Source organism: Amblyraja radiata, chromosome 22 (assembly GCF_010909765.2).
Source record: "Amblyraja radiata isolate CabotCenter1 chromosome 22, sAmbRad1.1.pri, whole genome shotgun sequence".
Taxonomy (NCBI): Eukaryota; Metazoa; Chordata; class Chondrichthyes; order Rajiformes; family Rajidae; genus Amblyraja; species Amblyraja radiata.
This window is the reverse complement of record NC_045977.1, coordinates 37,903,847-37,923,028: the sequence shown is the minus strand read 5'-3', so window position 1 is coordinate 37,923,028 and position 19,182 is coordinate 37,903,847. Positions and strand designations below refer to the sequence as shown.

Genomic DNA, 19,182 nt, shown 5'->3' with positions numbered 1-19,182 from the left:
AAACAACAAGAAGCTGGTCAAACTGGTTAAACGAGCTAGCTCAGTGCTGGAGGGGAGAGTAGACTCTGGGATGGATGTGCTTGAGAGGCGTATGAGGCACAAGGTGCAGGTCATCCTGAAAAACCCCGGGCATCCCCTCCATGTAATTCTGGAGAGACAAAAGAGCACTCGGAACAACAACCAGCTCCTCTCCCTGCCCTGTAGAATGGAGCGGTTCAGGAGATCCTTCACCCCTGCAGCCATTAGATTTTATAATTCGGACCGCTAGGCTGTAGGGGGATGCATTCTGCAATTTTTAATTTTTAATCTGTTAATTATTGGTCTTCTTAAGTATTTATTGCTCTCAGGTAGTGTCCACATTGTATTCTATGTATTTTCTGTCTGCGTTCGTTTTGAATCTGTGAGTTTGTTGGTTGGGGGCTTCTGGACATCTGAATTTCCCTGAGGGGATCAATAAAGTATTTATTATTATTATTATTATTATTATTATTATTATTATTATTATTATGATTATATTATTATTATATATTATTATTATATTATTATTATTATTATTATTATTAATATGTGGCATAGTGGCCCTGTGGTAGAGCTGCCCAAGCAGTGCCCCTACGTGAGAGTATTTGTGGCTGGCCTTCACTAGTCCTGGGCAGCTTACAACCCAGTGGTGTTAACATTGATTTCTTAAGTTTGAGAATAAGGAGTAGGCCAGTTAGAACGGAGACGAGGAAACACTTTTTCTCATAGCGAGTGGTGAGTCTGTGGAATTCTCTGCCTCAAGAGGGCGGTGGAGGCCGGTTCTCTGGATACTTTCAAGAGAGAGCTAGATAGGGCTCTTAAAGATAGTGGAGTCAGGGGACATGGGGAGAAGGCAGGAACGGGGTACTGAATGGGGATGATCAGCCATGATCACATTGAGTGGCGGTGCTGGCTCGAAGGGCCGAATGGCCTACTCCTGCACCTATTGTCTATTGTCTATTGATTTCTCTAGCTTTAACTAACCCCTGCATTCCCTCTCTCCACCCCCCCCCCATCACCCTAGTCATCCTGCTAGTCCCACTGTTCGCATCCCTGTCTCCTTTCGTTATCACCTCATCCCACAGCCAACAATGGACCATTGTGGGCTCCACACACCCTTGGTCATCTATTGACGGTGCTGATTTGTTCTGGTTTTTCCTACCTCCAGTCCCTCCCCTCACCCTTACTCTCAGTCTGAAGGAGGGTCCCCACCCAAAACATTACCCCTTCCTTTTTCTCCGCAGTTGCTGCCTGACCCCCTGAGTTACTCCAATATCTTGCGTCTTATCTTTGATATAAACCAGCGTCTGCAGTTGCTCGTTTCTACGCCACCTATCCACGTTCTCCAGAGATGCTGTCTGAGTCACTCCAGCACCTCGTGTCTTTTTTTTGTAAACTAGCACCTGCAGTTCCTTGTATCGTCCAATCTATCCTGGGTGGTGAGCTTGCCAATCCATCACTAGTTACAAGACCTTTAGTATTATATTCAACTGTGTGATACTGAGAGAGGGGGAAGGAGACATTTGGACAGGTACGTGGGCCAAACGCAGGCAGGTGGGACGGTACGGGCAGGATAGGCTGAAGGGCCTGTTCCCACACTGTGTGGCAACTCTATGACTGATACATGGATAGGATAGGTTGAGAAAGATAATGGGCCAAATGCAGGCAGGTGGGCCAGTGTAGGTGGGGCATGTGGGACAGTATAGGCAGGATGGGCCGAAGGGCCTGTTTCCACACTATGTGTGAACTCTATGACTGGTACATGGATAGGATAGGTTGAGAAAGATAATGGGCCAAATGCAGGCAGGTGGGACAGTGCAGATGTCGCATGTGGGACAGTATGGGCAGTATGGGCCGAAGGGCCTGTTTCCACACTGTATTACTCTGTGACTCCAGCTTTTTTTCATTGATTGATTGATACAACATGGAAACAGCCCCGTGTGTAGGAAGGAACTGTAGATGCTGGTTTATACTGAAGATAGACACAAAATGCTGGAGTAACTCAGTAACTCTGCAGACTTCAAAGGGCAACACTCACTGCGAGAGTCACTCCTCCGTTCTGCTGTATTGTTACAATCAAGTACATGCTGTCAGCTCGTGGCGCGACAGATTGTGCAGATAGTGAATATTGTGAAACTTAGTGTTGCAGTTATGACACTGAAATAAGCGATGTGATGTGCAGGAAATTAAAAAATATATCTTCAATAAATAATGTTCCTGAATGTTGTACCCAGGGCAAAACCTTGATTAGTACGGGTGTCAGAGATGATGGGGAGAAGGCAGGAGAATGGGGTTAGGAGGGAGAGATAGATCAGTCATGATTGAATGGCGGAGTAGACTTGATGGGTCGAATGGCCTAATTCTGCTCCTATCGCTTATGATCTTATGAAAGCTGAATGAATCTACCTCTGAGCAGGCATTAGACTTCACACTTTAGATACAGTGTGGAAACAGGCCCTTCGGCCCACCGAGTCCGTACCGTCCAGCGATCACCTTGTACACTAGCACTATCTACACACTGGGGACAATTTACAATTTTTACCAAATCTAATTAACCTACACACCTGTACCTCTTTGGAGTGTGGGAGGAAACCGGAGCACCCATGTGGTCACAGGGTAAACGTACAAACTCCGTACAGACAGCGCCCGTAGTCAGGATCGAACCTGGGTCTCTGGCGCTGTGAGGCCGCAACTCTATCTCTACGCCATCGTGCCGGCCTCAACACAAATGAGTAGAAACAAGGAACCGCAGGTGTTGGTTTACACAAAAGGACACAAAGTGCTGGAGTAAGTCAGCCAGTCAGGCAGCATCTGTGGAGAATACACACAGGAACCGATTCGGGTCGGGATCCTATTTTCGACTGATTCGCTTGGAGGCACAAAGAAATATAGATGCTGGTTAACAAAAAAAAGACACAAAGTGCTGGAGTAACTCAGTGGGTCAGCCAGCATCTGTGGAGAACATGCATATGTGACATTGAAGAAGGGTCCCAATCTGAAACGTCACCTATCCATGTTCTCCACAGATGCTGGCTGACCCGCTGAGTTACTCCAGCACTTTGTGTCCTTTTGAATCAATCCTTGTGCTGGATTAAACGCAACAAAATGTTCATCAAGTACTGCGTTCTCCGCAGATCACACCTCTAATCATCTATATCTCACTAGACATCAATTAATTAAAAGTGTCTTACTCTTGTAACAGTGGCAGTGGTGTAATAATGGCCTGGATTTCAGGAAATTAGAATTACAACATTGATTGATTTCCAAATATTTGACAGCAAAATGTCCCTGTTAATCCTGCCCTTACACACAGCCTTTTGTATCAGACAGTACGATGCCATTGTAATCACAAACCCAGCTCCCCGCCTCCTCACAGCCTGCTAGTTCAGTCTGAAGTAAAACACAAAGTGCTGGGGGAACGCAGCGGGTCAGGCAGCATCTGTGAAGGGAATGGACAGACGGTGCTTTGGGTCGGGTCCCCACTTTAGCACTTTGTGTTTTATTCAAGATTCACGCAGCTGCAGTTCCATCACCCCTCCTCGACCAATCACAGACTAGCCCCCACACCTGGCAGTGGCGTACCTGGCGGTGCCGTACCTGACAGAGACCCCTTTTCAGACCAGTCCTTGGACCATTCGGATAAGTCTGAAGAAGGGTCTCGACCAGAAACGTCACCCATTCCTTCTTTCCAGAGATGCTGCCTGTCCCGCTGAGTTACTCCAGCACTTTGCGTGTTTTTTTTTTTGCAAACCAACATCTGCAGTTCCTTGTCTCTACTTCTAGACGCCGACGAAACCGAGCGAGAACGGCAAGATGTATTTGCTACCAGCGATGTTGACACTGGAACGAAAACAATTTGCCGCGGGCAATACTATTTTTAGAAAACAATATTTTGAACCCCTTCTATCAGTAATCAGTACCTGTCCTCACTGCTCCATTTAGTCCAGTGGACAGGATTGTTCTTCTGAGAGCAGTATTTTTATGCTGTCATTTATCAGAGTGATTTATACTGACAGTCGGCAAAGGGCTGCTTATGACACATTTATCCACCCGCGAACACTTCTGGGGCATTTTCTGAATTTGAAAAATGACTTCTCATGCCTCGATAGGTTGCTTTCAAAGATAAGGAGGGAAATTTGCCAAAATTCAGTGTTTGCTGAAGCGATACGATACAATACAATACGATAGAACTTTATTTATCCCAGGAGGGAAGTTTGATGATAAATTAGTGAAAAGATATTCCAGTCAGACAGGGATTTTTGTGACAATCAAAATGAGATATTTTGATCAAACCAGCATCATTTTTTCTTAACTGACAGCTCATGTTCCATGTACACTTTCCTAAATGTACAAGAAATTTTGGGGGAAACTTTAATGAGTTTCGAGCTTTGGGATATAGAATGGAAACAGGCCCTTCGGATCACTGGGTCCACGCCGACAATCGATCGCTCGTTCATGCTAGTTCCACGTTATCCCACTTTCTCATCTGCTCCCTACACATCAGGGGCGATTTATAATGCTGCCTCCATCAGCAGCCTTTTTTTAAAATCAAAAAATGTATTTAATTATTAAAAAATAATATTTACACTACAATAAAACAAGCCAGAACCCAGCACCATAATACAATACAAACATATACCCATAATAGACTACTAGACAACTATGATACAATCCTTATGGAGGGTACATTCTACACCCTGCGGAGCCCAGCGGTCCCGGAACTCCCTCAAGGTGCCCGTGGACAGGGCGTATTCCCTTTCTAACCGCACCCGGGCACGGACGTAACCCCGGAAAAGGGGCAGGCAACCGGCTCAGGTAGAGCCCTCCACCGCCTGGGGCCTTCACTGGCGGATGGCCAGCTTGGCCATCCATCAGCAGCCTTGGCAGCGCGTTCCAGGCACCCACCCCTCTGTCCTCAAGTCAAGTCAAGAGAGTTTATTGTCATGTGTCCCAGATAGGACAATTACATTTGTGCTTGCTGCAGCACAACAGAGTATTGTAAGCATAAATACAGGACAGTTCAGTGTGTCTATATGGCATATACCATATATATATACACACACATAAATAAACAGATAAAGTGCAAAAGGCTATTATAGTCCGCCCGCCCTCGGGCTCCTCCTCCTCCTCCCTTTTTCCTTCTTTCTTTCCCCACCCCCCATCAGTCTGAAGAAGGGTTTCGGCCCGAAACGTCGCCTATTTCCTTCGCTCCATAGATGCTGCTGCACCTGCTGAGTTTCCCCAGCAAGTTTGTGTACCTTATTATAGTTCGGAGTTTGTTTGATGGTGAGTTTAATAGCCTGCTGGCTGTGGGGCCCCACACGCCCCAACACACGTCCCACACACACACACAGCACGGTGGTGGCGCAGCGGGTAGAGCTGCTGCCGTACAGCACAAGAGTCCCGGGTTCCATCCTTACTACGGGTGCTGTCCGTACGGAGTTTGCACGTTCTCCCTGTGACCACGTGGGTTTTCTCCGGGTGCACCGGTTTCCACCCACATTCCAAAGACGTACAGGTTTGTAGGTTAAATGGCTTCTGTAAAGTGCCCCCTGGTGTATAGGATGCAAATCTGAGTAACTAGTGTAGGGGTGATCGTTGGTCCCTCAACCGTTTAGTTTAGTGATATAGCGTGGAATCAGACCCTTCGGCCCACCAGCGGTCACCCGTACACGGACACTAGCCCAACCCACTGGAGACAATTTACAGAAGCCAATTAACCTACAAACCTGTACGTCTTTGGGATGTGGGAGAATACCAGAGCACCCGGAGAAACCCCACGCAGAACGCACAAAGCTCCGTACAGACAGCACCCGTAGTCAGGATCGAATCCGGTCCCAGGCGCTTACGGTTGCCAACTTTCTCCCTCCCAAATAAGGGACAAAAGGTCAAAATAAAGGACAAATTTCCCGACGGCAATTCATTGGCCGACTCGGCCGTGGCTGGGTGAATGATGAGTTGGCCCGGGTGCTGGACTGTACACAAAGCTCACACCGGCGGGCCAGCTGCGGAGTTTTGGCCCACGCGACATCGCTCGCAAAGTCCGGCGCCCCATCCAACTCATGAACCGATGATCGGCCATGAGAAGGAGGGGGTGGTGGTGTCGGCCGTAAGCGAAGGTTCGAAGGCCGGACAGCTGGCTGGGCTGCCGACCGACTGGGCCATGTGCGAGGCGCTGCTGCTGCTGCTGCACTCCATGGGCTGCACTACGTCGGGGCGGGTGAGGCGGGGCCGGACGCGGCGCTCCGACCCGACAGTCCCCTCGACCCGAGTAGTAGCGGTCAAATACGGGACAAGGGCGGTCCCGTACTAGACAAACCAACTTACATAGAAAACAGGTGCAGGAGGAGGCCATTCGGCCCTTCGAACCTGCACCGCCATTCAATGTGATCATGGCTGATCATCCCCACTCAGTACCCCGTTCCTGCCTTCTCCCCATATCCCCTGACTGTTATTTTTAAGAGCCCTATCTAGCTCTCTTGTAAGCATCCAGCGAACTGCCCTCCACCGCCCTCTGAGGCAGAGAATTCCACACACTCACCACTCTCTGTGAGAAAAAGTGTTTCCTCGTCTCCGTTCTAAATAATACGGGGCAGTTGGCAACTCTACTGGTGACTCTACCCCTGCATCACCGTGTTCCTATTTGGGTTCCTGAAGAAACAATGCAAATGTGAAAACAAGGAGATAATCAAGAGGACTGGGTCATCTGGTGGACTCTCTGTAATGAAGATACGGTAAAATTACTAAAGAAACAGTATTCCACACATCAAGTCAATAAGCTTTCTCAAGCAGGCCTGGTAATTGGATTTAAAATGTCAGTAACCTTTTTGTTGGTTCCTTCTGCATTGAACATTTAAAGCAGGTTGCCAATGTTGCCATTGACTGTAGCAATGTGATAGATCAGTCTCATTATTTGTGTCTCCACTCAATGTTCAGCTGTAGTTTTAGTTTTAGACAATAGACAATAGGTGCAGGAGTCGGCCATTACTCCTGCACATAGGCCCTTTCGAGCCAGGCCCCTTCGAGCCAGCACCGCCATTCAATGTGATCATGGCTGATCATCCACAATCAGTACCCCGTTCCTGCCTTCCCCCCATATCCCCTATCTTTAAGAGCCCTATCTAGCTCTCCCTTCAAAGCATCCAGAGAACCTGCCTCCACCGCCCTCTGAGACAGAGAATTCCTCAGACTCACCACTCTCTGTGAGAAAAAGTGTCTACTCCGCCATTCAATCACGCCTGATCTATCTTTCCCTCTCAACCACATTCTCCTGCCTTCCTCGCATAACCCCCGACATCCCTACTAATCAAGAATCCGCCAATCTCCGCCTTAAAAATATCCACTGACTTGGCCTCCACAGCCGTCTGTGGCAATGAGTTCCACAGATTCACCACCCTCTGACTGAAGAAATTCCTCCTCACCTCCTTCCATCTCATTCATCCTTCTTTGTAGGGATGTGTATTGTATTATTCCATGTGTGGGAAGGAAAAAGTGTTTCCTTGTGTCCGTTCTAGACTTTAAAGATACAGCATGGAAACAGGCTCTTTGCCCTACCGCCCCCGCGCCGACCAGCGATCACCCCGCACGCTAGTACTATCCTATAGGAGTTGTTACAGGAATGTATACAAGTAATGGTCAACACTTCAGTCCTCAGGCATTGTAAACTCGAGCGGATAGCACTTTAGACTTCAGAGATCCAGTGCGGAAATAGACCCTTTGGTCCACTGAGTCCGGGCCAACCAACGTTCACCCAGTACACTAGCGCTATCCCACGGCTACCGAGACGCACAACTGGGAAATAAAGCAATGGGATGAGAGCATTGCTTATATAAGAGGCATTTACGTGAGTCGCCTATGTCAGGGAGTGCCTGTACTTTGCTGAAAATACTCCATGCTCAATCTGCACCTGAGGATGTCACCCCATTATCCAATCTGGTCAGCATTATGATTTTACCATTAATCTGATTACAGTGTCATAGAGTGATACTGTGTTGAAACAGGCCCTTCGGCCCAACTTGCCCACACCGGCCAACATGTCCCAGCTACACGAGTCCCACTTGGTCCATATCTCTCAAAACCTGTCCTATCCATGTACCTGTCTAACTGTTTCTTAAACGTCAGGATAGTTCCAGCCTCAACTACCTCCTCCGGCAGCTCATTCCGTACACCCACCACCCTTCTTTGCGTGGAAAAAGATACCCCTCAGATTCTTATTAAGTCTTTCCCTCGTCACCTTCAACCTATGTCCTCTGGTTCTCGATTCCCGATATATAACCATTTCTCTGTAGGTCTCGCTCGGATTCTTGCCGCTGGTAACTTGTGCATCTATCAGGCTGTTGCAATGAATCCCATGGGGACCCTTGAAATAAACAGAGTCCAGAGGTTGACAAGTGAGTATAAAATCCAACTCCAAACCCATCAGCTGCAGAAGGCAGTGTGTTGCCTGGCAACGGCAGAAGTCTGAAGAGCCACTAATACAATGCTTGCTGATTGATAAAGGGAAATTACTGTAATTGCCAGAGTCAAGCTTAAAGAAGCAAAATTAAAATTATAAAGGACAAGCGCAGTATCTGGAACCAACCTCAGGGGCTTTTACTGATTGTAGTCGCAGGCTGGCTGGCTGGAGGGGACAGGGAGCTCGGAATGGAAACTCCACTGAATCCAATTTGTGGGCAATGGAAGAAATGTGGCTGAATATTTGATTGTAAGGAGGATTAGAGAGAGAGGAAGGAGAGGGGTAGGAGAGGGGGGGGGGGGGGGGGGGGGGAGACAGAGAGATAGAGAGGAGAAAGCTGTACCTTGAGGAGATTTTGCATTGGACAGGACATTGGGTGCCACGGTGGTAGAGCTGCTGCCTCACAGGCACCCTGGTTCAATACTGACTACGGGTGCTGTCTGTACGGAGTTTGCACGTTCTCCCCGTGACCTGCGTGGGTTTTCTCCGAGGGAGCTCTGGTTTCCTTCCGCACTCCAAAGACGTACGTGTGTTTGCAGGTCAATTGGCTTGGTGTCATTGTAGATTGTCCTGACTGCATTAGTGTTAGTGTGCGGGGATCGCTGGTCGGCAAGGACTCACTCGGTGGGCGTAAGGGCCTGTTTCCGCGCTGTATCTCTAAACTAAACTGAAGTAAAAATGTGTAGGAAAGAACTGCAGGTGCTGGTTTATGTCGAAGAAGAAGAAGAGGAACTCAGTGAAGGAGAACTTCTTCAACGTTGGCATAACTTGGGGAGATTTCACAATGGAGCAGACAAGATGTGAAAGGTGTCTGAAGAAGGGGTTTAACCTGAAACATCACCCATCCTTTCTCTCCAGAGATGCTGCCTGTCCCGCTGAGTTGCTGAGGGGGGATCTTGAGCTGAAGATTGAGGGGGGGTCTTATAGAAACTTACAAAATTCTTAAGGGGTTGGACAGGCTAGATGCAGGAAGGTTGTTCCCGATGTTGGCGGTCCAGAACAAGGGGCCACAGTTTAAGGATAAGGGGGAAATCTTTTAGGACTGAGATGAGAAAAACATTTTTCACACAGAGAGTGGTGAATCTCTGGAATTCTCTGCCACAGAATGTAGTTGAGGCCAGTTCATTGGCTATATTTAAGAGGGAGTTAGATGTGGCCCTTGTGACTAAAGGGACCAGGGGGTATGGAGAGAAGGCAGGTACAGGATACTGAGTTGGATGATCAGCCATGATCATATTGAATGGCGGTGCAGACTCGAAGGGCCGAATGGCCTACTCCTGCACCTATTGTCTATGTTTCTATGTTACTCCAACATCTTGTGTCCATCTTACGTAATGTATGTGTTTCCATGCCCTGGACTGGCTGGTTTAACCTTCTGGTCGAATGAATCTCTGGTCTGTGTTGTTTGCTGAAGGATGACAATTCCTACGTTTCCATCATTTTGCTTTCTCTATTTGTCAAATGTATTTGTCATCTTGGCTGAACACTGCAGTGAAAATGAGCCAGCTATTAAATATTTACCCACTCAATCCTCTCGTACGTGTGTCCTGATCAATTGCAGAGATTTGCTTTACTTCCGAGACGTGACTGAGAGTCAAGTAAATGATTGTTTTACTGATATCATCGACTGATGGAGAGACACAGTGTGGGGAAACCGAGGCCCTTCGGCCCGCCCCACCCATGCTGACCAGGATGCCTCATATAAGTAGTCCCATTTGCCCGCATTTGGTCCGTATTGTGGTCAGGTCGGGGGGGAGTTCCCCCCCCCCCCGCCATGGGTACCATGTAATCCCGTGCTACCTGCTCCATGGTCAGATAGTCAGAGACTAAACAGTGGTTTGCCAGGTGAGGAGGGGGCTGTGGACCCCCAGCAGGACCAAAAACAAGTGTGTTTTAGATTTAGATTAGATTCCTTTATTTGTCATTCAGACCTTCCGGTCTGAACGAAATTTCGTTGCCTGCAGCCATACATATAATATTAAATAACAAAACACACAATAAACACAAATTAACATCCACCACAGTGAGTTCACCAGGCACCTCCTCACTGTGATGGAGGCAAAAGTCTTAAAGTCACTGTCTCTTCCCTCCTTATTCTCCCTCTGCGCTGAGGCGATCCAGGTTCATGTGTGTATATATTTATATTATGGTACTAGACTAAGTGGGACCCATTGGGTCCCATGTTCACATAGGAGGGCTGGTCTCCCGAGGCAATATTCCACCTCTCCACCAATTCCACCTCTCCACCAATTACTGCAACCCAAACAACCATTTGCAGTGCATTTTTACTTCAACCCAAACAACCATTTGCAGTGCATTTGTACTTCAAACCAACCATATTTTCATTTTCAAACCACATTAAGGGCACTCACAGTTGAGTAATAATAATAATAAATTTTATTTATGGGCGCCTTTCAAGAGTCTCAAGGACACCTAAACATGAGTAGACATGTGTTCAGTGTTATTCAGAGCTCAGAGAGACATGACCCTCTGACTTCCTCCATCTTGCAGAGACTGAGTGAGGCACACCACTTCCTGGTTTTATAGTCCCTCCCCCTCTCTCCAGCAGGGGCAGCAGAGAAGATGGCAAATTATTTAAAAACATTAATATCTCTCTGATTTTTCATCGATGGGAAAAATCCTCCAGTCCCGGAAGGCGGAGGGGGGCTCTGAGCGAGGTGGCCAAAAATCACGGCCATAGGTGGCGGCGTTCTCTCGGAAATCGCAGCACAGCAAGCCAAAGCGGTCAAGATCAGACTTTTAGTAATATAGATATGGACACACTGATCTGTTTTGTAGTAAATGCCTGATATGTTCTGTCTGCTGAAGCAAAGCAAGAATGTCATTGTCCTATTGGGGACACATGACAATAAACTCACTTGAACTTGAAGACCTGTCAAAGGGTGGATGAGCTCCTAGCTTCAGTAGAAGTTGCGATCACTGTCCCACACGGCATTGTAAGGAACGATGATGAAGCACACACACACACCAACATCTTACACTGCCAGCGGCGGAAGTCCGCAGGAACTGGAGGACGGAGATGTGCGGTGCGTCCGTCACAGTTCCCGGCGGAGACCAGCGCCGCTAATGTTTACAACGATAATGAATGAATGAATGAATGACTGAATGAATGAATGAATGAATGAATGAATGAGTGAATGAATGAATGAATGAATGGTCCATATCGCAAGTACCTGTCCAAGTGTCTTTGATATGTTGTTTAAGAAGGAACTGCAGATGCTGGAAAATCGAAGGTGGACAAAAGTACTGGAGAAACCCAGTGGGTGCGGCAGCATCTATGGAGCGAAGGAAATAGGCAACGTTTCGGGCCGAAACCCGAAGGTTGCCTATTTCCTATTTCATCGCCTATTTCCTTCGCTCCTTAGATGCTGCCGCACCCGCTGAGTTTCTCCAGCACTTTTGTCTGTCTTTGATATGTTGTTACTGTACCTGCCTCAACTACCTCTTCTGGCAAAGGTAGACACAGACAGTGCTGGAGTAACTCAGCAGGTCAGGCAACGTCCCTGGAGAAAATATTCCTTCTCTCCAGAGATGCTGCCTGTCCACGCTGAGTTACTCCAGCACTTTGTGTCAATCTTCGGTGTAAACCAGCATCTGCAGTTCCTTCTTTCACATTTATTCTGTTACCTCCTCTGGCACCTTTCTTCAGACATCCTTCCTCCTCCGACAGCTGGTTCCACAAACCCACCACCCTCTGTGCGAAGATGTTACCCCTCAGGTTCCTATTAAATCTTTCCCCCCCCCCCCCCCATCCCCCTCACGTTAAACCTATATGGTTTACAATTCCCCTGCTCCGGGCAAGAGACTCTGTGCGTCTACCCGATCTATTCCTCTCGTGATTTTGTACACCTCTATCGGATCACCCCTCATCCTCCTGCGCTCCAAAGATTAGGATCCTAGCCTGTCTAACCTCTCCCGATAGCTCAGGCCCTCGAAATCCTTTTGAAATCTTCTCAGTACCCTTTCCAGCTTGACAACATCTTTCTTATCACATGGTGCCCAGAACAGAACGCAATATTCTAAATGCGGCCTCACCAATGTCTTATACAACTGCAACCTGACCTCCCAACTTCTATACTCAATGCCTCAATACTCTGACTGATGAAGGCCAATGTGCCAATAGCCATTTTGACCACCCTATCTACCTGTGGTGCCACTTTCAAGGAACCATGCACCTACACTCCTAGATCCCTCTGCTCTACAACACTCCCCAGACCGTGACCATTCACTGTGTAGGTCCTGCGCATGGTAGACTTCCCAAAAAGCAAGACCTCACACTCCTCTGTATTGAATTCCATCGACCATTCCTCAGCCCACATACCCAACCCAATCAAGATCGTGCTGCAATTTTTTACAACCACTGTTGACAACACCACCCACTTTACACACACATATATCTCAGAGGTTTCAGGTATACAATTGTCACGTGTACCGAGGTACAGTGAAAAGCTTTGTTTTGCACGCTGTACAAACAGGTCATATATACCACACCACACAGTGGCGCAGCGGTAGAGTTGTTACCTCACAACGCGCCAGAGATCCGGGTTCCATCCTGACTACCAGTGTTGTCAGTATCCATTCGCGGGTCCAGGCAGCGGGCAATCTACGGCCGCACAGCGGTCGGCTGCCTGCCCCTTTACCGGGGTTACGTCCGTGCCCGCGTGTCCCTGGAGAGGAAACACACATGCGGTGTCCACGGGGACTTCCGTGAACGCTGGCCACCACGGGAGATCGAATGTATTGTTGATAAAAATGTTAATATTTTAAATTGATTACTTTGATTGTAAGATGCCAATATAGGCGTTCTTTGATCGTGTTACTACTTTGTATTTTTGTTTGTTCTGAATAAAAGCATTTTGTATGGAAAAAAAAAGTGGTGTCAGTATGTAGTTTGCAGGTTCTCCCTGTGACCACGTGGGTTTTCTCCAGGTGCTCTGGTTTCCTCCCACATTCCAAAGATGTGCAGGCTTGTAGGCAAGCCGGCTTCTGTATCATGTCCCCAGTGTTAGGGATCATGTTCTGTATCATGTCCCCTGTATCCCCTGTATCCCCTGTATCATGTCCCCTGTATCCCCTGTATCATGTCCCCTGTATCCCCTGTATCATGTCCCCTGTATCCCCTGTATCATGTCCCCTGTATCATGTCCCCTGGTGTACGGGGATCGCTAGTCGGCGTGGACTCGATGGACCGAAGGGCCTGTTTCCATGCAGTGTCTCTAAGCCAAACGGAACTGAACTTAACCATGCATAAATACAACCGATTCAAACTCAAGGACAATACACAGAGCAAAGGGAAGGATATGGAGAGCAGGATATAGTTCTCAGCATTGTAGCGCACCAGTTCCATCGAGACAATGCTTGAAATACGACAGATATCAGTGAACAAAGTAGCACACCAACATCATAACGCAAGACTTGCACGAGAGGTAAATGATTCAACAGTTTCTATTAAAAAAAAAATTCATCTCAGGAAATGGAGCCGGAGTCTGCATACAAAGTACCCAACCAATACTGCTGATGTCTTTGAAAAGAAGAGAAAGTGAAATGATTGAGAACGAGAGCAAGCACTGTGTGAAGTGAATGACAAAGACACTTTAAACAAGGCACAAGGACAAATTGGAGGAGCAGCACCTCATATTTCACTTGGGTAATTGACACCCCAGCGGTATGGACATTGACATCTCCAACTTCAGGTAGCCCTTGCTTTCCCCCTCCCTCCCCTCCCCCCGGCACCAGTCTGAAGAAGGGTCTCGACCCGAAACGTCGCCCGTTCCTTCTCTCCGGGGATGCTGCCTGTCCCGCTGAGTTACTCCAGAATGTTGTGTCTACCAACGGGACACAAGACTCTGGAGTAACTCAGCGGGTCAGGCAGCATCTCTGGAGAACATGGACAGATGACGTTTCGATTTTGGGGCAGAGTGAAGAAGATAGAAACATAGAAACTAGGTGCAGGAGCGGGCCATTCGGTCCTTCGAACCAGCACCACCATTCAATATGATCATGGCTAATCATCCAAAATTAGTACCCCGTTCCTGCTTGAATATCCCTTGATTCCGTTAGCCCCAAGAGCTACATCTGACTCTCGCTTGAATACTCAATTGACATCTGTCCTGACTCGAAACTTCCACTATCCATGTTCTCCAGAGATGTTGCCTGTCCCGCTGAGGTACTCCAGCATTTTGTGTCTATCTTCAGTAAACCTCTGATAGTTTTATATATTAGACAATAGACAATAGGTGCAGGAGTAGGCCATTCGGCCCTTCGAGCCAGCACTGCCATTCAATGTGATCATGGCTGATCATCCCCAATCAGTACCCCGTTCCTGCCTTCTCCCCATATCCCCTGACTCCGCTATTTTTAAGAGCCCTATCTAGCTCTCTCTTGAAAGCATCCAGAGAACCTACCTCCACCGCCCTCTGAGGCAGAGAATTCCACAGACTCACCACTCTCTGGGAGAAAAAGTGTTTCCTCGTCTCCGTTCTAATTCTAATATATTCTATCAGATCTCCCCTCAAACTCTGGCATCTCGGAGAAAACAATCCGTCCAACTTATCCTTGTAGCAAACACCTCCTAATCCAGGCCTCATCCTGGTAAACCTCTAGTGCACCTTCTCCAGAACCCCCACACCCATCCTGTGATGGGGCGACCAGAACTGTGCACAATTGCCCAACTAATGCAATGAAAGTGGTCGCATCGTTACTGTAGGAAACATTCACAAAGATATGGGGCACATTGGGTCCAAAAGAAATGCACTGAAGGATGTATTCGATGTCCAATAGAATAATGAAAGGTTTAGACTGAAGAAGGGTCTCGACCCGACACGGCACCTATTCCGTTTCTCCAGAGATGCTGCCTGACCCGCTGAGTTACTCCAGCTTTTTGTGCCCATCAAGGGTTAGTTTAGTTCATGGTCACGTGTACCGAGGTACAGTGAACAGTTCTGTAAAAGGGCACACGCTGGAAACATAGAAAATAGGTGCAGGAGGAAGCCATTCGGCCCTTCGAGCCAGCACCGCCATTCATTGTGATCATGGCTGATCGTCCCCTATCAATAACCCGTGCCTGCCTTCTCCCCATATCCCTTGACTCCACTAGCCCCTAGAGCTCTATCTAACTCTCTCTTAAATCCATCCAGTGACTTGGCCTCCACTGCCCTCTGTGGCAGGGAATTCCATAAATTCACAACTCTCTGGGTGAAAACTTTTTTTCTCACCTCAGTCTTAAATGACCTCCCCTTTATTCTAAGACTGTGGCCCCTGGTTCTGGACTCTTTTTCCTGCATCTAGCTTGTCCCGTCTTTTTATAATTTTATATGTTTCTATAAGATACCCCCTCATCCTTCTAAACTCCAGTGAATACAAGCCTAGTCTTTTCAATCTTATTACTGCATTGCTGGGACAACCTATGTATCATTGAGACACTTGGGCGGCATGGTGGAGTCGCTGCCTTACAGAGGCAGAGACGCGGGTTCGATCCCGACTACGGGTGCTGTCTGTACTGGTGTCCCTGGTGTGCGTAGGACAGCGTTAATGTGCGGGGATCGCTGGTCGATGCAGACTCTGAAGGGCCTGTTTCCGCGCTAGATCTCTAAACTAAAAATTAAACCTTGCACCCTAGGTGTCAAGTCAAGTTGAGCTGAATTTATTCTCATGAGTATTATTCGCACAAGTATGGTACAATGAAAAAATGTCACTTGCAGCAACATCACAGACTCAGACAGACAGACAAAAACATCAATGATGCATAACCCATACATACATTACTTATATCTTCTGTAAGACAGTAAAGATGCTTCAAAAATAAATAAAACCAAGTTGAATCTGAAAGTTTGGAAAGTAGGTTATTCCTGTTTTTTGATTTTTTAAGGTAGACAAAAATGCTGGAGAAAATCTATGGAGCGAAGGAAATAGGCAACATTTTGGGCCGAAACGTCGCCTATCCATATTTCCCAGGCATGCTGCCTGACCCGCTGAGTTACTCCAGCACTTGGCATCTTTTTTTCACCTGTTACTTGTAACTGTTACACTGTTAGTTCCCTCACCGCCCCCAACATACATGATTAAGGGTTTGGACACGCTGGAGGCAGGAAACATGTTCCCGATGTTGGGGGAGTCCAGAACCAGGGGCCACAGTTTAAGAATAAGGGGTAAGCCATTTAGAACGGAGATGAGGAAAAACCTTTTCACCCAGAGAGTTGTGAGTGTGGAATTCTCTGCCTCAGAAGGTAGTGGAGGCCAATTCTCTGGATACTTTCAAGAGAGAGCTAGATAGGGCTCTTAAAGATAGCGGAGACAGGGGATATGGGGAGAAGGCAGGAACGGGGTACTGATTGGGGATGATCAGCCATGATCACATTGAGTGGCGGTGCTGGCTCGAAGGGCCGAATGGCCTACTCCTGCACCAATTGTCTATTGCCTAAAAAAAGAGGGGGGGGGGGGGGACGAGGTCTCGCCCAAGTCCTTCTGAAAACGTCCATTACTCTCTGCCCCTGCATCTAGCACTTCAGAAACTGTGCACTTACACTTGCACTTACACAAGATCCAAACAAAAAAACTATTCTCACACTTATTTTTTTTAATGCTTACTCTTATAATTCCGAGGGAACCTTTCAGTGTAAATAAGGGGGAGGGGGAAGGGGGACTCGAAGAATGATTGGAAAACTTGCAGTTTTGAAAATCTTTTTTAAGATGGTAAAGGATAAAAAGCGTCAAAGGCAGGTCGCTGCTATAGGCGCCAGGGGGCAGTGTTACTAGTTTCTGCAAAATAGCCCCTTTTGAAATATAACCAAATGCATCTTAAAAACATCTCTCTCTCTCTCTCTCACACACACACACACACACACACACACACACACCACACACACACACACACACACACACACACACACACACACACACATACACACACACACACACCACAACACACACACACACACACACACATACACACACACACACACACACACACACATACACACACACACAGACACACACACACACACACACACACACACACACACACACACACACACACACACATACACACACACACACACACACACACACACATACACACACACACACACACACACACACACAATACACACACACACACACACACACACACACACACACATACACACACACACACACACAGAAAAAACCCCAAATACAGAAACAAGCGAAAATGCACATTGGAAAATCAACACGAAACAAGCAATTGTAAGTCACGTTTACATTTTTGGAGGAAGGCATAAAAATAAATATATTTGATTTTTGAAAAGACATCTCTCGCCTTTTAGTTAGTTAGTAAATCGCTGTCAAAATCTTCCCCGCAGCTCAGCGAAATTACTGTCAACCTCTTAACAGGGAGATTTACCCCTTTCAGATATTAATTCTGTCTAGAAATCACAAATGCACTTGATTTTTTTTACTGCAGGAAGGGTTAATCTGTGCAGTGGATGCCCCGGCGCTGGGTGGTACAACAAACAGCAAGGTGTTCAGAACAGTTTGCAATGTTCCCAGCGAGATAAATCAAGACTGGAAACAAAATGTCAGCAGCGCTTGCATACATGTCATTGTACACATCGCTGCATCCATCCCAGCGTCTACCCCCCTCTGTGATGCTTCAGTCAGACGCGTGTGTGTGTGTGTGTGTGTGTGTGTGTGTCCCTGCTCCCGTCTCAGCTTCACAATCCCCCCTCGCCAAGATCATCCCACCCGAAGATCATCCCACCCGAATGAAACCTTACCTTCGTATCGCTGCGACAACGGCCCCGTCCGCTTGCCTTGTGTGTGTGTGTGTGTGTGTGTGTGTGTGTGTGTGTGAGTGAGTGTAAGCTCTCTCTCCCCCTCTCTCTCGCTATCTGACTCGACTGTATCTCTATCCAGCCAGCCAGTCTAAAACAACAAGTTGCAGCCTTCAAAAGGTGGGACTTTCCTTTTCGATTCCAGCTTGAATCTTTTTTTTTTCTTCTCTGTTTTGCCTCTCCTCCCCTCCCCTCCTTCTTTCGCCCTCTCCCTATAAAACCACAGCGATCGAACTCACAGTCACATCGCGTTTTCATCCTCGGGCGACTTCCAGCTTCTCCATCCAAGACGAAGAGGAGACTCTCTGTTTAATTCCTCGCCAACGGCGTCTCTTTGCAACGAGGCGGAGAGAACGTGTGTGTCGGTGGGCGACTGCAAGCAGAGAGATAGAGAGAGAGAGAGTCTTAAACTCATTTGCTGGTTAGAGCGAATATTTGTTTAAGAAGGAACTGCAGATGCTGGAAAATCGAAGGTACACAAAAAAAAGCTGGAGAAACTCAGCGGGTGCAGCAGCATCTATGGAGCGAAGGAAATAGGCAACGTTTCGGGACAAACCCCAAAGGTTTCGACCCGAAACGTTGCCTATTTCCTTAGGTCTGAAGAAGGGTTTCGTCCCAAAACGTTGCCTATTTCCTTCGCTCCATAGATGCTGCTGCACCCGCTGAGTTTCTCCAGCTTTTTTTGTGTACAGAGCGAATATTGATATGTTTCAATTAAATCGAGAGCATTCATTAAAACACACTGCCTTCCTTTACGAGGGAAGTCACGATTAGATGTTTTCTTCCAAGTGAAAATCGCTTGGACCCTGGAAGTTTAAGGGAAAATAGCCTTCAAAATAAAGTCCTTATTTCCAAATAGCTCGTTTTTGATGCCTGAAA

General features: G+C 47.4%; 1 protein-coding gene across 1 annotated transcript in view; it reads right to left on the bottom strand.

The window, feature by feature from the left end:
• The window catches only part of slc29a4 (solute carrier family 29 member 4), a 63,926-nt gene extending 45,487 nt beyond the window's left edge, over positions 1–18,439 (bottom strand). Inside the window, exon 1 of the mRNA XM_033040235.1 lies at positions 18,247–18,439. The gene's annotated coding sequence lies outside the window, so the exon portion shown is untranslated. The remainder of the gene's footprint in view (positions 1–18,246) is intronic.
• Between the last annotated feature and the right edge of the window lie 743 nt (positions 18,440–19,182).